The sequence below is a fragment of the Rhinatrema bivittatum genome, chromosome 5 (assembly GCF_901001135.1).
Source record: "Rhinatrema bivittatum chromosome 5, aRhiBiv1.1, whole genome shotgun sequence".
NCBI classification, from domain to species: domain Eukaryota; kingdom Metazoa; phylum Chordata; class Amphibia; order Gymnophiona; family Rhinatrematidae; genus Rhinatrema; species Rhinatrema bivittatum.
In genome coordinates, this window is record NC_042619.1 from 8,083,839 (window position 1) to 8,105,234 (window position 21,396).

A 21,396-nucleotide genomic window follows, 5' to 3' on the forward strand; every position below is an offset into this window, starting at 1 on the left:
GTCCATCAAGCCCAGCATCCTGTTTCCAACAGAGGTCAAAACCAGGCCACAAGAACCTGGCAAGTACCCAAAAACTAAGTCTATTCCATGTAACCATTGCTAATGGCAGTGGCTATTCTCTAAGTGAACTTAATAGCAGGTAATGGACTTCTCCTCCAAGAACTTATCCAATCCTTTTTTAAACACAGCTACACTAACTGCACTAACCACATCCTCTGGCAACAAATTCCAGAGTTTAATTGTGCGTTGAGTAAAAAAGAACTTTCTCCGATTAGTTTTAAATGTGCTCCATGCTAACTTCATGGAGTGCCCCCTAGTCTTTCTACTATCCGAAAGAGTAAATAACCGATTCACATCTACCCGTTCTAGACCTCTCATGATTTTAAACACCTCTATCATATCCCCCCTCAGTCGTCTCTTCTCCAAGCTGAAAAGTCCTAACCTCTTTAGTCTTTCCTCATAGGGGAGTTGTTCCATTCCCCTTATCATTTTGGTAGCCCTTCTCTGTACCTTCTCCATCGCAATTATATCTTTTTTGAGATGCGGTGACCAGAATTGTACACAGTATTCAAGGTGCAGTCTCACCATGGAGCGATACAGAGGCATTATGACATTTTCCGTTTTATTCACCATTCCCTTTCTAATAATTTGTCACACACACACACAGGCATCGGACAACAGAGTTCAAGCTGCATTTGTGGGTTGCCTACAGCTTCCACATTTTTCTCAATTTATCACCCCCTTGGGCTTCGGACCCAATTTGGCTCTGCTGTTGTCTGAACCTCCGACCCCTCTCCGTTTCACTCTCAGGCATATCGCCCACCCATCCCCAGCTCCTTACTCTGAGGATGCTCCTGCTCCCTCTGCTCCTCGCTACCCTGAACTCATGCAGGACACAATGAGGCCCTCAGCTTCTCACGACACATGGATTCCTTACCCCATCTCCTCGTTTCTTGCTGCAGGTAGACCTCACTAGGGATGTGCATTCGTTTTTGACGAATTAGGAAATTCGTATGATATTTCCTAATTCGTCATGGATCGGTAAAACCGACAAACAACTGCATTTCCCACGAATTTTCGGGAAAAATCGTTTTTCGGTTTAGCGCACGCTAACGGTTTTATGTTAGCGCGCACTAACGGGAGAGCTAGCATGCACTAACGAAATGCATACTAAACTGAAAACGATTTGCCACGAAAAAAAATTCCGAACCGTGGGACATATGTAATTTCCCGCGGTTCCACGATAACGTAACCAGAAACGATTCCGGCATCGGATTCACATCTCTAGACCTCACTACTCCTGAATTCCAGCTCCCTTGATGTATAAGAGCCGGAGACAGCAGATGTCCTTGTGGTATGAGCAGCCAGAGCCACGCATGCTTTCCCCATCTGAGAATAAGAGGATGGAAAGACTGAGGAGGCGGCTCAGGAGGAATTGGTGCTGTGTGTGTTAATTCCCAGGGTTCATACTGTGACCAGGAAGTTGTGACTACACGTGCGCTCAGACAGGAGCTCCTGCCCCTTTGAGAGCCAGTGCTGTCTCTTGTTGCTGCGAGGTGCTGGAAGTGCTCTGCAGGTGCGGCAGGCCACGGTGCCTTTTCTGTGGCGCACTGCTTGGCAGACACTGTTGTGCAATACAGGAGAGCTCCAGTTCTTTTTTGGGATCATTGCTTATTACTAAGACGGAACTTGCTGCAATGTTTCTGATATTCCGTATACCTCCGATATAAATCTGGGGCATGAGGATCAATAGCATGACTAGGAGTCATGTCTGTGACTCTCTCCCTTTTCTAGGTTGGGTTCTTGCCCCATTTTCCGTGATGGGCGCCAGCTGCTTTGCCTGTTACCTTGCACTTAGTGTAATGGCGATTTCTATTTGTTTTTTTCAAATGTATTAAAGGGCCCAGGGGACACAAATAGTCCCCGTCCCCCATTGGGGAGGTGGGAGAAGACACAAAGTCTACTCCTTGGTGGAGTGGTGGGGGGGAGGGGGGAGGTGAGCACACACCCCATGCTTACCAGTTTCCCCAGACCATAAAAGTCAAAATCAAAGTCCTCTGCTGCTGTTTGAATCCAATTTCCCTTAACCCTGCCATGAAAGCAGAGAGCAATGATGGGGCTGCATCAAAAATATCAGAATTAGGGATTAAGGGTAGTAAGAGCTGCATCAGCTAATTACCCCCATGTTTGTTTGCTCCCCAAACCGTCTGAATCCAAGGAACTGAATAAAAGCCCTAGGACCTGAGGAGCTACATCCCAGGATACTGAAAGAGAAATAAGCAGAGGACTAGCACAGACAGAGCAGTGTCAGGGGGACTGGGCAGGACCCGGTGAGACAGACATGCACAAAGGTAACAAGAAGTTATAAAACAAAGCTGCCATTTTATATGGATTTATGTCTAGTCCACTTTTCCTAAAGGGGGGCCAGTAGTGGATTACATAAAGTACGTGGGTAACAGACACTAGAAGACGGCAAACATTCCTCCTTTTCTCCTCTGTCCATTTCAGTCAGCCCTGAAACACCCACCAAAACCTTCCAGCGACTGCTCCCGCTGCCAGAGCGCCCACTGCCTCAACTCTGCCCTCCCCCTCATTAATTCCCAGCTCTCTTTAATCCTCCTCATTAGTTGTCTGTCCCTGAATTTTCCTCACTAACCCACCCCCCCCCAATCTTAGGGTGTTTGTAATCCCTCTCAGGGTATCTAATCCTCCCCCTCATCTCCCTGCACCTTGGAGTACCTGTAACCCCACTCACTTACTCTCCCCCTCCCCAGACCATAAAGGGCTGACCAGGAGATTCTGGGAGCTTGCACCTGAGAACCACTTGCAGAGCAGGTTAAAGACTTAAAAAAAAATAAATGGAGAGAGACTCAAATCTTTCTTTGGAACAGTACAGGTCTCTGCTTTGCTTTTGTTGCATCCGTCTGAGTTTTGGACTCATGCCCTGTTCCCCTGGAAATGATCTTTTTACTTTGTTTCTGACACTTTGCTGGCACTTGGAAATTGTCAGGTCCTCCAGAGCCAGGGTGACCTACCTTGAATCCTGCAGTGCACGTCATACAAGTTTCTGAAAATGCTGCAGCTTGTACGGTAGTAAGGAAATGCAGGCGAGTACGTCTCCTGCTTTATCACAAGCCTTGCAAGCAGGCCCTCATTTTAAAGCACCTGCAATACCAGGGCAGATCTTTGCTTCCTCTGTTGGGCAGTGATGCTGCAGGGGCAGAGTTTGCATCTCCTTGAGGAGGAGTGGGGGTAGCACTGCCAAGGTTCATCACGCCTATGGCGACACCCAATGGGTGGACTCAGGGCCATGACCTCAGAGAGCAGCGGTCTGTGGCCCCCAGCTGAAGACGGAGGAGACAATGACTGGGCTAAGTGAATTGGAAGGAAAACACCAGGTTGATGTGAATGAAGATTCACGGCTCAATCACCCAACAAAAACCACTTCCGATTCATGTGGAAACTGAAAGTAGCAGGAGGCACCTGCCAGAGCAAGAATGTACAAACAAGATTTGAATGTAAAATAAGATATCAATCTACTGTAATCATAACTGGTGAGGTTTTCTGTGATCCATTTTCACCTGTGACTCCCAGTCATGCAGTGGTTTCTGGAACTCATGCAAGACCTGCCACGACTGTCCTGGATGGGATCTCGCCTGCAGTCCAGCTGGGGCAGTCTGGGGCATGCTGCAGATTTCTGCAATAGTTCAGCAAATCAGCCGGATGTGCCAGGCTCTGGGAAACAGGTGAGCAGAGATACCAGACTGGCATGTAGACATGTATGAAAAGACAGATCTCACTGTAAATAGAACTTCTCAGTAAGCAAACTGTAGAAAGGATGTGATTCTTGCTGTAGCAGCTTGGGATACCGTGAGAAGCCCAGCAAGTTAAGTGCCTCAGGCAGTACAGAAGTCACAGGATCCCATGATGTTCCTCATCCTGCAGCGCAACAGGATTCCAACAGGGCTCTCCTGGAAAACAGAAGCAGCTCCGTTTCTTCTCGCATATCCAGACCTATGCTTATCATTGAAGGATGCAACGCTGCAGACACAGGCAAGAGAGTCCCTGCTCCTGAAAAACGGTTTATAAAGAAAGTCTTGTCCTCTCCCCACCCAGTACATGGGAGAAAATTAAGCTCGGCCTAGAACTCCAGGTCTTTGAGGCTGAATTTTAAACCTTGACGTTTCCTGATTGTAATCATGTTTACTATGACAGATACAGATTGTAAACTCTATGGAGAAAGGATTCTCGGGCTAGCATAGAAATGGTTCTAAAGCTGTGGCTTCTTATTTTATTCTTGCTAGGAGTGGACTTGGGCAACAGTGCTTGATTCTGTCTTTGCCTCCTGCTGCTCTCATGGAATTAAACATTTAGAATTTAACTGGTGCAGGAGAGAGACCTAGGCTAAAGAACTGAAGATATCAAACCGTACGTATAGCCAGGGAAGAGGCAAGACGCACCAACTGCAGCAGTCTATTCCAGGAGACTGGCAATGGAGGAGAAGGGCAAACTGCTCCTCTCTGAGCCTGATGAAGAAAGGTCAGCAGCAGAAGGAGCTTCACAGCATTACTACAACTATCTTTTTACTTTCATGGCCTTCACAACTGGTTTCCCAATTGCCCTCTGACCCCTGGTGCATCCAAATAAGGAGTCCAGTGCTCCAGGAGCTTCTCCCAAATATAGGGGTCAGCATAAGGGCACAGGTCAGCCAAGAAGTTAAGGACACCAACATGGATAAAAATTACAAAGAAAAGAAAGGTATTTTAAAGTTATTCTTACTGCCCACATGTAGCACTAACTGCTAGTGCTACGCAGCCACAGCTCTACAAATCCACCTCATGAGGCTTCTTTGGCAGGAAATAATCATACAACCAGAAATTCAATGTCATCAGCTGTTCTAAAGACTACAGCAGACCATCCAATGATATTAAAAAGGGGGGGATGTTGCAAAGGCTGGAGTTTGAATTTTCTGCTCCAGCTGCAAAGTATTTTCTCTCAAAACAGCCTGGTGAGTGGTGAACAGACCATCAACCCTGTGCCATGCTGCACCAGCTTCAACTCACACTCACTGTAACTAGTTAGCCAGCTAACTGATGACTAGTCTCTTATCCTTTAACCGTGTCATATACTAGCTCCCTCATAATATTTATTTATTGGTTTTTATATACAAGTGTTCAATATAGAATATCACATCGGTTTACATTGGAGCTGTGTTCAAACAGTTTAGGTCTTCTTCTTGTACATTATAACTTCATCAAGTTCTGATTTAACAATGTGTTTGTTAAGTGTGTTCAAGAAGTAGAGCTCTTCTTGTTTTGCCTTATAGCATCAGTAAAATTCTATTAAACATTGTAAATAGCTCTTATTTCACATCGTAATTAGTTTTTATTTAGTATTGTAACTTTAAACGTATTTCTTACAATGAAAACAGTCAGGATACTACATTTTGTGGGGTCTTACTGTATGGTAGCATGAAAGTTGAGTTGTAACTGTATGTCCGAAGGGGTATACTATCGTACGATGTCCTCGGAATGGGTATTAGGCGGTTGTTGTGAGGGCTTTTTGGAAAAGCCAAGTTTTTAGTTTTGTTTTGAAAGTTTGCGTTGTTGTTTCCAGTCTTAGATGTGTTGGTAAGTTATTCCAGAGTGTAGGTCCGGCTACAGATAGAGTGCGGTCTCTTATTGTGGTCAGGTGGATTACTTTTGGAGAGGGGATTGGGATGAGTCCGGTGTTGTTAGAGCAGAGGTTCCTAGCAGCAGTAGCTAGGCCCCGGATCCCTGGAGGCTGCAATGGAGGCTGATACTACTTAGAAACATAGAAATGACGGCAGAAGAAGACCAAACGGCCCATCCAGTCTGCCCAGCAAGCTTCACATTTTTTTCTCACACTTATATGTTTCTCTTAGCTCTTTGGTTCTATTTCCCTTCCACCCCCACCATTAATGTAGAGAGCAGTGATGGAGCTGCAACCAAGTGAAATATCAAGCTTGATTAGTTACGGGTAGTAGGGGAAGTAACCGCCGCAATAAGCAAGCTACACCCATGCTTATTTGTTTTACCCAGACTGTGTTATTCAGCCCTTATTGGTTGTTTTTCTTCTCCCCTGCCGTTGAAGCAGGATATGCATTGAAAGTGAAGTATCAGGCTTATTTGGTTTGGGGTAGTAACCGCCGTAACAAGCCAGCTACTCCCCGCTTTGTGAGTGCGAATCCTTTTTTCTTCTCCCCTGCTGTTGAAGCAGAGAGCTATGCTGGATATGCGTAAAGTATCAGTTTTTCTTCTCCCCTGCCGTTGAAGCAGAGAGCTATGCTGGACATGCGTGAAGTATCAGTTTTTCTTCTCCCCTGCCGTTGAAGCAGAGAGCTATGCTGGATATGCGTGAAGTATCAGTTTTTCTTCTCCCCTGCTGTTGAAGCAGGGAGCTATGCTGGATATGCGTGAAGTATCAGGTTTTCTTCTCCCCTGCCGTTGAAGCAGAGAGCTATGCTGGATATGCATTGAAAGTGAAGTATCAGGCTTATTTGGTTTGGGGTAGTAACCGCCGTAACAAGCCAGCTACTCCCCACTTTGTGAGTGCAAATCCTTTTTTCCACATTTCCTCTTGCTGTTGTAGCTTAGAGCGATGTTGGAGTCACAGTAACCATGTGTATGTTTATTGAATAAGGGTATTGTCTCCAGGCAGTAGCCGTCATTCTGGCTAGCCACCCACTCTTTATTGACGTCCTCTAGACTTTATGGATCCACAGTGTTTATCCCACGCCCCTTTGAAGTCCTTCACAGTTCTGGTCTTCACCACTTCCTCTGGAAGGGCATTCCAGGCATCCACCACCCTCTCCGTGAAGAAATACTTCCTGACATTGGTTCTGAATCTTCCTCCCTGGAGCTTCAAATCGTGACCCCTGGTTCTGCTGATTTTTTTCCTATGGAACGGGTGCCTATGGGTCACAGATCGAGACAGCTAGGGGTGAGGCAGGCCCAGGGCAAGGACAGGGACAGAAGTACCAGTGTTACATATGCACCACTGTCACCATCATGACACAGATGCAACACTGTCAGGCCAGACAAGCTCCAGTTCCACCTCTGCCCCGGCACTGAGCCCTCTGTGGTCTCCTACCCTGAATTTAACTGTTAAAAAAAAATAATTCTATTTACATTATTGAAATGATAAGATATTTACATCTCTAACTGCAGAATGGGCTGGACAGCTGGAACTCCGGCTTATCTTACACAAAACAGACCACATCTGGATTTCAGCAAAGCTGACTTTGCAGCTAGAAGATGAGCGAGCATGCTAGCTCCTGCGGGAGCTGGAGGAGAGTGGTAGTCAGTAGGGTAAAGGTAAAATAAACACTGGAGTGCCACAATGATCAGTGCTGGGCCCAGTCTTCGTCTATAGGGAAATGCGCCTGTTCACGGATGACATGACATGACATGTGTGGCAGAGAGGGTAGCAAGATGAAAGATGACTAACAACATTACACTTGGAAAAATGGTCAATTGTAGATCCACTGTGCACAGCGAGGAGCCAGACTGTTTCCAGTGTGCAGCTTTTATTAATTTATAAATATTGTAGAAGGCTTCTGTGTATAATATATTGCTGTCTGTGCTTTCATTTCATATCTTTCTCTTCTAGTTATTCATATAGTATATTAATTTGTTGGGGTTTCTTTGCTGTTGAGTTTCTTTACAATTCAAGAAAAAAAAAAAAAAAACCGCCAAAAAACCATTCTGGCTTTTAATTATATAGAATCTCTCTCCTATTTGTATTTAGCTGTCACTAATAATCTCTGTTTAGATATTAATATTGGAGCATAAAGTGCTATGGGTTCATTTAAAGCTTAGGACAAAATAAACTTCCAGAAAGTGTCCTGCTCTACACCTAGCTTGACCAAGGGTTAACTGTTTAACTCCCTCCCACCCTACCCCTAGGTTTGTTTTTCTGATATTGCTGCCTAAATTCATAATTGGCAACAAGATAAATTAGTAAATTGGTATTTCCTCAGGTGTTAACCATCAAATAAATTACCAAAATGAGGACTATCCAATGTAACAATTGTGGAGTCTTTATTCTGAGGGAAATCATCTGGAAACTTAGGGCTTGCCCCATTTGTTCAGACCTCTCTTCCTTAAAAAAGGAACTGGCTGAGGTTAAAGCTGAATTATCTGCAATAAAGAAAGTTTCACCCACTTTGCAATATTCAGGAATTAATTCCCCATTACCACAGAAAAACCAAAAGTCAAGGAAAAAGGGATTTACAGTGGGCTCAGGTAGGATAAGATCTGTGACCCATAGGCACCCGTTCTTGACAGCTGGGCAGCCCACAAGTCTACCCCCCCCCCTCACACAGGGCATTAAGGAACTCAAAAAACAACAGGATAACAGTGGGCTCTGGAAGAATTGGACCTGTGATGCGGAGACACACGCTGTATCAGGTGACAGAAGTAGACATCACCTTCTCTGTATTAAACACTGAAGAAGTTCTTGAGAAAAAGATTGAAGTGTTATCTGAGAAGAGAAAAGAAACCCAATGCATACAGAAATTGCAGATCAGTAACCAAAGGAAAAAGCTCATTGCGATGGATGACTGTCAGAGGCACTAATCCTTTCCTATGCACAAATACAAAGGGAAAGGGTGAAGTGGATAAAAAAACTCAACTAAAGTCACAAAAGGAGTCCAGGAAAAGCAGTAACCTGAACGAGAAAAGCTGGAAAGCTATGAGCACAAATGCTCGTAGTTTGGGCAATAAAATCCCAGATCTGCAAGCGCTAATGGTGGAGGTGGACTTGGATGTTGTTGCTGTCACGGAGACGTGGTTCACAGAATCTCATGATTGGGATACGGCAATACCGGGCTATAACTTGTTAAGGAAGGACAGAGAGGACAGGAAAGGGGGAGGAGTGGCTCTTTATATCAGAAACAATATCCAAGCATCTGAGCTGCAAGGAATGTGGGGTAGAGAAGAAGCACTATGGGCCATCCTAAAAATAGACGATGGGGCATCCATTTTTATTGGAGTGGTTTACAGGCCTCCAAATCACAAGAAGAACTTGACAGAGATCTGGTTGAAAACATCCGAAAGAAGGGAGAAGAGGTGATCACTGGAGACTAAACTGCCGGATGTAGACTGGAGAATCCCTTCTGCAGAATCTAACAATAGTAGAGCGATAGTGGATGCCGTGCAAGGGGCTCTGTTCAAACATGGAACCCACAAGACAGGGAGCTATACTCGATTTAATGCTCACTAATGGAGATAATGTCTCTGATGTCCAGGAGGGAGCCCACCTCAGTACCAGTGATCATCATACAGTATGGTTTTATATCACACACAGGATATGGGAGAAGAAGCACGAAGACCAGAGTTTTGCAATTGAAAAACACAGACTGATGAAATGGGGAAGTACCTGGAGGAAGAACTAGAAGGCTGGGAGAACAAGAGAGATGTGGAACAACAATGGACCAAACTAAAAGGAGCAATTACCAAGGCAACTAATCTATATGTTAGAAAAGTAAAGAAAAGCAAAAGAAAAATGAAACCTATCTGGTTCTCAAAGGAGGTGGTTGATAAAATAAAAGCTAAAAGAACAGTATTAAGAAATATAAAGGATCCCAAAGGAAGGAGCACAAAGAAAGTAATCAAGATGGCAAAAAGTCAAGCAGAAGAAAGAATTGCCATAGAGGTAAAGAGAGGTGACAAAACATTTTTCAGATACATCAGAGAAAGGAGAAAAGTTTAAAGTAGTATAGTGAAATTGAAAGGTGAAAAGGATCAATGTGTGGAGAGAGACGAAGAAATGGCAGAAATATTAAACAAATACTTCAGTTCTGTGTTCACGAAGGAGGACCCTGGAGAAGGACCGTCCCTAGTTAACAAGATACTGGAGGGGAGTGGAGTAGATGTAATTCCATTTACAGCAGAGAATATATGGGAAGTGCTGGGGAAACTGAAAGTGGACAAAGCCATGGGACCTGATGAGGTTCATCCCAGGATACTGAGGGAGCTCAGAGATGTGCTGGCGGGTCCGCTGTGAGACCTGTTCAATAGATCCCTAGAAACGGGAGTGGTGCAGAGTGACTGGAGAAGAGCGGTGGTGCTCCCGCTTCACAAGAGTGAGAGCAGAGAGGAGGCTGGTAACTACAGACCAGTTAGCCTCACCTCGGTGGTGGGAAAAGTAATGGAGTCGCTGCTGAAAGAAAGAGAGAATAGTGAACTATCTATAGTCGGGAGAATTGATGGACCAGAGGCAGCATGGATTCACCAAGGGAAGATCATGTCAGACAAATCTGATTGACTTTTTTGATTGGGTGACTAGGGAATTGGATCGAGGAAGAGCACTCGATGTCATCTACTTGGATTTCAGCAAAGCTTTTGATACGGTCACGCACAGGAGACTGGTGAATAAAATAAGAAGCTTAGGAGTGAGTGCCGAGGTGGTGACCTGGATTGCAAACTGGTTGACGGACAGAAAATAATGTGTGATGGTAAATGGAACTTATTCTGAAGAGAGAACGGTGTGCCGCAAGGATCGGTGTTGGGACCAGTTCTGTTCAATATCTACGTGAGTGACATTGCAGACGAGATAGAAGGTAAGGTTTGTCTTTTTGCGGATGACACTAAGATCTGCAACAGAGTGGACACGCCGGAAGGAGTGGAGAGAATGAGACGGGATTTAAGGAAGTTTAGATTCAATGCCAAGAAGTGCAGATTCATGCATATGGAGTGTGGAAATCCAAAAGAACTGTATTCAATGGGGGTGAAGGGCTGATGTGCACGGAGCAGGAGATAGACCTTGAGGTGATAGTGTCTAAAGATCTGAAGTCGGGGAAACAACGTGACAAGGCGATAGCTAAAGCCAGAAGAATGCTGGGCTGCATAGAGAGAGGAATATCGAGTAAGAAAAGGGAAGTGATTATCCCCTTATACAGGTCCTTGGTGAGGCCTCACCTGGAGTACTATGCTCAGTTCTGGAGACCGTATCTCCGAAGGGACAGAGACAGGATGGAGGCGGTCCAGAGAACGGCGACCAAAACAGTGGATGGTCTTCATCGAATGACTTATGAGGAGAGATTGAAGAATCTAAATATGTACACCCTGGAGGAAAGGAGGATATAGACTTTCAGATACTTGAAAGGTTTTAATGATCCAAAGACAACGACAAACCTTTTCAGTTGGGAAAAAAAAAAAAAAAAAATCAGCAGAACCAGGGGTCACGATTTGAAGCTCCAGGGAGGAAGACTCAGAACCAATGTCAGGAAGTATTTCTTCATGGAGAGGGTGGTGGATGCCTGGAATGCCCTTCCGGAGGAAGTGGTAAAGACCAAAACTGTGAAGGACTTCAAAGGGGCGTGGGATAAACACTGGGGATCCATAAAGTCTAGAGGGTGTGAATGAAGAGCGGGTGGCTCGAGGGGATGACGGCTACTGCCTGGAGATAATACCCTTATTCAATAAACATACATACGGTTAATGAGACTCCAACATTGCTCTAAGCTTCAATGGTAAGAGGAAATGTGGAAAAAAGGATTTGCATTCACAAGAAATGGGGAGTAGCTTGCTTGTTACAGCGGTTACTACCCCAAACCAAATAGGCCTGACATTTCACTTTTAATGCATATCCAGCATAGCTCTCTGCTTCAAACGGCAGGGGGAATGAAGAAAAGATTATTTATATTCAGACAACAACAACAAGGACTGAATTACATAGTCTGGGTAAACAAATAAGCGTGGGAGTAGCTTGCTTATTGCGGCGGTTACTACCCCTAAACAATTAAGCTAGATACTTCACTTAGATGCAGTTCCAACACTGCTCTCTACATTAATGGTGGGGGTGGAAGGGAAACAGAACCAAAAGGTTACTAAGGGCCAAGAGTAACAGATAAGTATGAGGAAAAAAAAATGTGAAAGCTTGCTGGGCAGACTGGTGCCGCGGGTTGGACGCGCGTTTTCCTCCCCTTATTCAGTAAGGGGAGGAAAACGCGCGTCCAACCCACGGCACCTAATAGCGCCCTCAACATGCAAATGCATGTGCACCCTCCGACTTAATATCATGGCGATATTAAGTCGGAGGTCCTGAAGAGTAAAAAAATTTGAATTCGGCCCGTGACTGTCGGGCCGAAAACCGGACGCTCAATTTTGCTGGTGTCCGGTTTCTGAGCCCGTGGCTGTCAGCGGGCTCGAGAACCGACGCCAGCAAAATTGAGCGTCGGCTGTCAAACCCACTGACAGCTCCGTCGCACTGTTAGCCTGAAAGACAGAATATAAATCAAATATATAAAATTTGTGCATGGGCAATATATAGGTTTTTTTATTTTTAGGTCATCACTCAAAGTGGCATTTCTAATGTTTCTCTGAATGTCAGCTATCCTGCTCACTCCTGATTACACTCCTTTCACCTTTTTTCTGCGATTCCAGTTCATCTCGATCATTTCTCTCAATATACTCCATATAGTTTGGTGTTCCGTGGCTTCTTTCTTTTCACAATATGTAAAGTATCGTGTACCAAAACTAGAATACTGAATAAGAACATAAAAATAAAATAAAAAAAAAAAGAATACTGAATAAGAGAACCCAAAAAGACAGACAGGAAATAAATAAGCCTGTTCCATTTGGAAGAGATGAGGGAAGCGGCTTTCTCCAGAGGGGCTTGCCATGCAATGCCCAGGTACAGGCAGCTGTTGGACATCGCACTGGTTTCATTGGCTTCTAATCCTGTGGGACAGCAACAGAATTGTCCAAACTTCTGCTCTGGATTAGACATCTCACTTTCCAATCAATGCTGCGTACCTAGAAAACTTCACGTTTACCCCAGTATTTTGCCTTATAGCACACCGCCAGGATCCTGCCACAACCCACTAAATGACATTAACAATGCTCATCCGTGGGCTACCGCAAACTCGACATTCACTTCTCATCAGGAAACAAGAATTACCCTCTCACTGCCTGTTCCCTACTGACCCTGCATCTTAAATGAAACAAAATACCTGCTGCAGTGTACACGCTGTTCCTCTGAACTCAACACACTCAGCAAGGAATCTGAGCACCAGCATGAAGCATGCAGCCCGATGCTGACCCTCATGTCAGGCTCCTTCTTACTGTAGTGTGGAAATTATCCAGGACTGTTGCCTTTACAGAAATGTGCCATATACAGGGCAGGGGTAGAAGGGCTTCCGAGAAACAGTCACTTCTGAAACCAGCCCAAAAGCAAATAGTAGGTATGGGTTTGGTTCAATTCCACGTGACTCCAACAGCATCACAGGGTACAGCAGAGGCACGGTGAGGAAGTCTGCAGGGCGACTGCTCATGCTAGATTGAGTCTGTGGACTGATAATAGCACACTTTGCATAAGCATGGCGCTTCACAAAACAAACTTTAAAATAGCACAGACGGATTTAGGAGCCCCAGGGCACATGAGGACTATTGCTGCAATGACTGGACTAAAGAAAGTTACAGGGGAAAAACCCAGGTTCATGGTGCCATAGCCCCATACAGGCCAATTCTGTTTGAGCTGGAAGCCCAAAAGAAGGAGAAGGAAGAAACTGGTAAGTTTTAAAAGAAAGAGAGTCCAGAATGAAACAGAACAGGGACCGTGAATGTAAAAACACCTGAAAGTATGGAGCTCTGAGGCTGCTCCTCCAGCATGGCACCTCACTTGGTAAAAGAAGCCCTTACAAGAGTGTACTTAAAGAGTACAGCGACATCCCAGGGAACAAAAAGGAGCCTTATTCAGTTTGTCTGCACATGGTTAAAGACTTTGAAGGGCTATTTAACATGCCAAACCATTTTTGTATCCGTTAAAAAGAAATGGCTTGCACAGTAATGCAAGTACCTGAATCAGGATAATCAGACACACAAAAAGGCTGAATTAGCACAAGTTTGAAACTCGCCGAGCAGCAGTGCCAGTCACCAAGACGCCAACTTTAGTGGAAAGAATGCAATAGCAGAGTCTGCAAGGGACCAGGATCAGCGCAGTAATAACTTCCACATTGTAAGTTCAGTAAATATGTTTACATTTCATACAGAGATACTAAAACCTAACACAGTTACAGTTATATTTTAATTATTATGCCACTTATTCTCCTATCAGCAGAAAGGCCCAAAGACAGAGCAAAGCTGAAGTCTTGTTTATTATCTGAAGACATTAAATGAAGGGATATAAGGCATCGATCTGCCATGGGGCTTGCAAGCACTGGGGTATGGCCCCATGGACTTTTAGTGGGCACCAGTTTGTTGCAGTGCAGCTTCAGGGCATACAGAGACACATCCCCATATTTGCCTGCTCCCTTTTCTTGTAGCACTGTCACAGGGCAAGGAGAAACATCTCAGACATTTCACCTTGTTAGGCTGGGGGGCCAAAAATAGCCACAAGATGAAAAATAAACCAACTGGATGACTTATCTCGGCTCTAGAGCAAATGCAAAGAGTGGAACTGCCATCAACAGAGGGAACGGGGTGAGGGGGCCAGTAGGTTGGTGCCAAAAACAGCAGTGGTCTGTGCAATGCTCCCTTTCCAAGCTCACAGACAATTCAACAGCAGCTGCTATCACTTCCTGACATACCTGCCACAGGAAGGCTTCCATGGCTATTACACCTACAGATCATGTGCGCTCATTAAGTAAGAGGGCACAGAAGGCAGGGTTAGAAATGGCGCCAAGTCTGAAGCAAAACTCCTAGGAGATGAGACTGAAGGACCTAAATAGACGCATACCCTAGAGCAGGGCTGTGCAAACTCTGAGCCATGACCCTCCCTCCAAGCTGGAGGACAAAGTGCACGAGCGAACATACACACACAGGAGATGGATATCCACCTGCCACCCCAACACATACATTCCCCAAACTCACACCTCCAGCACAACCCAGACATCCTGCATACTAGCCCCACCCACAGGTGGAGAGGAGAACATGGAGCGGGCATGACCTACTCACCCCCCACCACCCCAAACACAGCACGTACAAGATATCTTCTATACACACACAGCCTTCCAAGTTGGCCCGCGGTTCTCAGCTTTATTTCAGGGGCTCCCCTAATGTCTATACCCACGCAGAGGAAATAAAGGAGGAGGAGTGGGGCTGAATATATTACACTTTCTCTGCATCCCCACCCAGCCATTCCTTGCATTTCCCACCTAAGCACAAGAGCGGGGGTGCTGAGCAAAATGAGCAGGGGTGCAACACCCCCCAGAACCAATAAATTTTTTGGCAGACTCAACTGCGTGCTGGGAAAAGGCTGAGATGTTCAGCACAGAACCTGCGGTTTGGAGCACAGTGGCTGACTTTGTATGCAGATCCATAAAGAAGGTGGGTTTCTTATTCAGGCGAGGGAGCACCTGACCTGCCCTTTAGGTGGCCAAATCTGCTGTTTTAGATCTTCTCCTACAGTCAACAACAAAAAAAAAAAAAATAGCCCTCATTGTTCAAACAAAGCTGGCAGATTATTTATTAACTTTATTTTTTTTTATTCTAGGAAAGTTCTGCAATGTTTGCTCTCTTGTATATGAAGCGCCTCGGATCTTGCATGCAGGCTGAGAGCCTAGGTTACGCCACTACATCATGCCCCGTCTTCCAGAGGCACAGACTTTCTGCAGGTTTAGGTAAAGCCTCCTGGTGCCAGGAGTATTAAAGTTCTGGAGTCTGCTCTTGGCTGCATAAGGGAAGTCCACGTTTCCAGAGGGGGAACTAACTGGGACACAGCATGAAAGCTTGATGAGCACTAGCACTATGGCTATAAAAACGCTGAACGAGCAGAAGACACTGTTAGCACAAACTCTCACTGTGGTGGCCCAAACATCTTCAGCAAAAGAAGGGAAATCTCAAAGATACCAAAAAAGAAGTGGCTGCCATGGTCTCCTGCTATCATAGCTTCAATAAAATACATAGGCACAAGGGGTAGATTCCGTGATCACAGGAGAGAACACGCACACACACTAATCAGGTCCGACGTCATCCCATCATTCATATGTAGGGTCACTGATAATCCACAGCGTACAGGATAGGTCAAGTACAACACTTACATAACTTCAATAAAATACATAGGCGCAAGGGGTAGATTCTGTGATCACAGGAGAGAACACGCACACTAATCAGGTCCGACGTCATCCCATCATTCATATGTAGGGTCACTGATAATCCACAGCGTACAGGATAGGTCAAGTACAACACTTACATAACTTCAATAAAATACATAGGCGCAAGGGGTAGATTCTGTGATCACAGGAGAGAACACGCACACACACACTAATCAGGTCCGACGTCATCCCATCATTCATATGTAGGTCACTGATAATCCACAGCGTACAGGATAGCTCATGCACAACACTTACTATCAATGGAAAAAAATATGAGTATCATAGCAATGACAGCAGAAATAGAAAAGGTGCTCCATCTAGTCTGCCCAGCAATTTACTTATGGTAGTAACTGCCGCTCCGTGCAGGTTACCCCCAAGCCTTCTGTTAAGGGCAGTAACTGCCGCTCCGTGCAGGTTACCCCTATGTTTCTGTTAAGGGTAGTAACTGCCGCTCCGTGCAGGTTACCCCCATGTTTCTGTTAAGGGCAGTAACTGCCGCTCCGTGCAGGTTACCCCCATGTTTCTGTTAAATGCAGTAACTGCCGCTCCATGCAGGTTACCCCATGTTTCTGTTAAATGCAGTAACTGCCGCTCCATGCAGGTTACCCCCATGTTTCTGTTAAATGCAGTAACTGCCGCTCCATGCAGGTTACCCCCATGTTTCTGTTAAGGGCAGTAACTGCCGCTCCATGCAGGTTACCCCATATGTTTCTGTTAAGGGCAGTAACTGCCGCTCCGTGCAGGTTACCCCATATGTTTCTGTTAAGGGCAGTAACTGCCGCTCCGTGCAGGTTACCCCCATGTTTCTGTTAAGGGCAGTAACTGCCGCTCCATGCAGGTTACCCCATGTTTCTGTTAAGGGCAGTAACTGCCGCTCCGTGCAGGTTACCCCCATGTTTCTGTTAAATGCAGTAACTGCCGCTCCGTGCAGGTTACCCCATGTTTCTGTTAAGGGCAGTAACTGCCGCTCCGTGCAGGTTACCCCCCATGTTTCTGTTAAGGGCAGTAACTGCCGCTCCGTGCAGGTTACCCCCCATGTTTCTGTTAAGGGCAGTAACTGCCGCTCCGTGCAGGTTACCCCCCATGTTTCTGTTAAGGGCAGTAACTGCCGCTCCGTGCAGGTTACCCCCCATGTTTCTGTTAAGGGCAGTAACTGCCGCTCCGTGCAGGTTACCCCCCATGTTTCTGTTAAGGGCAGTAACTGCCGCTCCGTGCAGGTTACCCCCCATGTTTCTGTTAAGGGCAGTAACTGCCGCTCCGTGCAGGTTACCCCCCATGTTTCTGTTAAGGGCAGTAACTGCCGCTCCGTGCAGGTTACCCCCCATGTTTCTGTTAAGGGCAGTAACTGCCGCTCCGTGCAGGTTACCCCCCATGTTTCTGTTAAGGGCAGTAACTGCCGCTCCGTGCAGGTTACCCCCCATGTTTCTGTTAAGGGCAGTAACTGCCGCTCCGTGCAGGTTACCCCCCATGTTTCTGTTAAGGGCAGTAACTGCCGCTCCGTGCAGGTTACCCCCCATGTTTCTGTTAAGGGCAGTAACTGCCGCTCCGTGCAGGTTACCCCCCATGTTTCTGTTAAGGGCAGTAACTGCCGCTCCGTGCAGGTTACCCCCCATGTTTCTGTTAAGGGCAGTAACTGCCGCTCCGTGCAGGTTACCCCCCATGTTTCTGTTAAGGGCAGTAACTGCCGCTCCGTGCAGGTTACCCCCCATGTTTCTGTTAAGGGCAGTAACTGCCGGTCCGTGCAGGTTACCCCCCATGTTTCTGTTAAGGGCAGTAACTGCCGCTCCGTGCAGGTTACCCCCCATGTTTCTGTTAAGGGCAGTAACTGCCGCTCCGTGCAGGTTACCCCCATGTTTCTGTTAAGGGCAGTAACTGCTGCTCAGTGCAAGTTACCCCCATGCCTTCTGATGAGAGTAGTAACTGAGATCACTGAAAATGGTGCAAACTCCTAGAGAGGATTTGCTGAAAGCTTTCCACAATGACTGCCATAAGAGCTTGGAGAGGAGGGAATGGTTAAAAAAAAACCAAAAAAACACACCCCATACAGCAGCAGGCTGAGAACCAGAGAAGCCAGGGTTCAAATTCCATCAAAAGACCTTGTGACCCTGAATGAGACACTTCACCTGCCATTGCCTCAAGTACAAATTTAGGGCCCAAATTTCTAAAGATTTCCCTACACACAGAAGGGGAGAAAAAAAATATTTAGGAAGGTGGTCTCTTAGGATTTTAAACCCTCTGGGCAGAGAACATAAGATATGGCATATTGGGTCAGACCAAGGGTCCATCAAGCCCAGCATCCTGTTTCCAACAGAGGCCAAACCAGGCCATAAGAACCTGGCAAGTACCCAAACATTACACAGATCACAAGCTACTATTGCTTATTAATTACCGGAATAGCAGTTTATGGATTTATCCTCTAGGAACTTATCAAATCTTTTTTAAACCCAGCTACACTAACTGCTTAAACCATATCCTCTGGCAATGAATTCCAGGAGTTTAACTATGCGCAGATTTCTTTAAATAAGCTACTTGCTAACTTCATGGATTGCCCCTGGTCCTTCTATTATCTGAGAGAGTAAATAACAGATTTACATTAACTTGTTCATATCCTTTCATTATTTTGTAGACTTCTATCATATTCCCCCCTCAGTTGTTTCTTCTCCAAACTGAAAATCCCTAACTTATTTAGCCTTTCCTCATAGGGCAGCTACTCCATGCCCCTTATCTGCACTTTGAGTGCAGCTATATCCTTTTTGAGATGCGGCGACCAGAATTGTACACAGTATTCAAGGTGCGGTCTCACCATGGAGCGATACAGAGGCATTATGACATTTTCTGTTTTATTCACCATTCCCTTCCTAATAATTCCCAACATTCTGTTTGCTTTTTTGACTGCCGCAGCACACTGAGCCGACGATTTCAATGTGTTATCCACTATGACGCCTAGATCTTTTTCATGGGTGGTAGCTCCTAATATGGAACCTGACATTGTGTAACTATAGCATGGGTTATTTTTCCTTATATGTATCACTTTGCACTTATCCTCATTAAATTTCATCTGCCATTTGGATGCCCAATCTTCCAGTCTTGCAAGATCCTCCTGCAATTTATCACAATCTGCTTGTGATTTAGCTACTCTGAATAATTTTGTATCATCCGCAAATTTGATAACCTCACTCGTCGTATTCCTTTCCAGATCATTTATAAATATATTAAAAAGCACGGGTCCTAGTACAAATCCCTGAGGCACTCCACTGTTTAGTTTGTTCCACTGAGAAAATTGTCCCTTTAATCCTACTCTCTGTTTCCTGTCTTTTAACCAGTTTGTAATCCACGAAAGGACATCTCCTCCTATCCCATGACTTTTAGTTTTCTTAGCAGCCTCTTGTTATGGTTTTGATGAATTTGTGAACCCCAGGCCGAGAGGTGTCTCCGCCCACAGGGAGGAGCCCCGTGGGCCTCACCGGCAGTGGGCGTGGTCTCAGCGACGTAGGATACAGCTGCGAGAGAGAAAAGATAATACATAACCCGAGGAACGAAAAATGTAATAAACACAGTCTTTGAGCAATTACAGTAATCAGGATGATGATGTAGATACGAGGGTCCCGTAGTGGCTCGCAGCGCAGGGTACACACGGATATTCCTGTAGGCTGATGTAATTACCTCTGAGTGCAGATCCGGTAGTGGCCCACAGCGCGGGGTACGCCAAGGAAGGCAGGCAGAGGTCAGTGATACAGGAACCAGGTCGTAGACCCTGTGCAGATGGTGCAGTATCCTGGCACAGAAAGAGCAATGTAGACAGAGTGAAGAATGGTAGTGCCCCAAGGAACGGAGTACGCAGTGAAATCTTCAGTGAGGACGATAAAAGTAGTAGAACGTACTCACACAAGGAAGTCCCAGCAGAGATACCAGAGGAGCGGGTCAGGAAGTCCCAGGCAGGAGGGCCCTCTGAGGAGCGGATAGCCAAAACGTGGAAGAGCCCCAAGGAGGTACTCTGAGTGTCCAATACCAGGAGGAGAGTCTGGAACAGAAGATCCAAGTTAGAGCGGATTTAACAAGCAAGAGAACTCCTTGCCAACTCGTCTTAGCAATGGGCCAGTCAGTATAAATACACTAGCGGTGTTGATGTCATCGGGAGGGGACGCCCCCGAGGTTCCCGCCATGACGTATCCATAAGGAGGCCCTGCATGTGCGCCTAAGTGATGCCGGAAGAAAGGAAGCCAGCGTTGGTGGTTGGAGACCGCCATTCTCCCAATGATAGACGGTGCAGGGAAAAGAGGTGAGCATGAGAGGTTGCAGCCGTCTGCGACTGATGGGCACAACACCTCTCATGAGGGACTTTGTCAAACTCCTTTTGAAAATCCAGATATACCACATTTATTTACCCCTTCAAACAAATGAGGGCCCTACCTACTGTACCTGAAATGCAATGCACGTTGAGCTACCAATGAAAAGGCATGAGCTAATATGTGGCCAGGGAATTCTTCTTTTTCATGGGCAAATACCCAGCTTAAATATTTGGGGATTCACGAGCAGCCTGTTGTGCAAACTGAGTCTCAGTGCGTCAGCAGAGAATATGGAAAAACAGACAGCTGCATGGTCCAATTTGCCGCTGTCAATTTAGGCTGTTCTGTTTTTTATTTCCTTAAATTGCTATATCGGATACAGATGTTGCCTTGTTGGATCCCTAATATGGATTTAGCTAAAGTGAAGTCCTTAGTGAGTCAGTTTTTATGGAAAGGGCAGGGTGGGTGAATCAGTTTTGTTACATTGATGTGGTCTAAAAAAAAAAAAAAGTGGAGGTTTAAATATGCCAGATTTTCGATTCTATTATGTAGCCTGTTAGTTTCAGTTTCTCTGGGAAATGATTTCTGGGATTTATAGATCCAGTGTTTCTAATTTGTTAGAATCTAAAAGCTTCTCCTTTCTCTCTCCTCTGGTTACTACTGACGGCTTTGACCTCTGTGCCTCACCTTTCTTCCTTCTCTCTCCTCAAGCCTTGGGAAGATGGCTGCTGCCACGTCTTCATGCCGCTCTCTCCGGTGTCCCCGGAACGTCATCGGTGTTCGCCATGATTTTCCTGAGGGCCTCCTAGGTTGCGTGCGCGCGCCACCCACGTCTTTATCCACGTCATGGCGGGAACCTCGGGGGCGACCCCTCCGAGTGACGTCATCACATCCTGGTATTTAGCCTGCCCTTCGTTTGCTAACAAACTGAGTTAGCAAGGATTGTGAAAGGATTGGATCCATCCGGTCAAAGCTGCTGTGCCGCTTCCTTTGCGGCCACAGGAAGCTCTCTCTGCCCTTCGGGGTAATTCATCACTTCCTGGGTACCCG

At 45.9% G+C, this 21,396-nt stretch overlaps 1 protein-coding gene across 6 annotated transcripts in view; it reads right to left on the bottom strand.

The window, feature by feature from the left end:
* The window catches only part of STIM1 (stromal interaction molecule 1), a 327,443-nt gene that overhangs the window by 278,782 nt on the left and 27,265 nt on the right, over nucleotides 1-21,396 (bottom strand). The window lies entirely within an intron of this gene.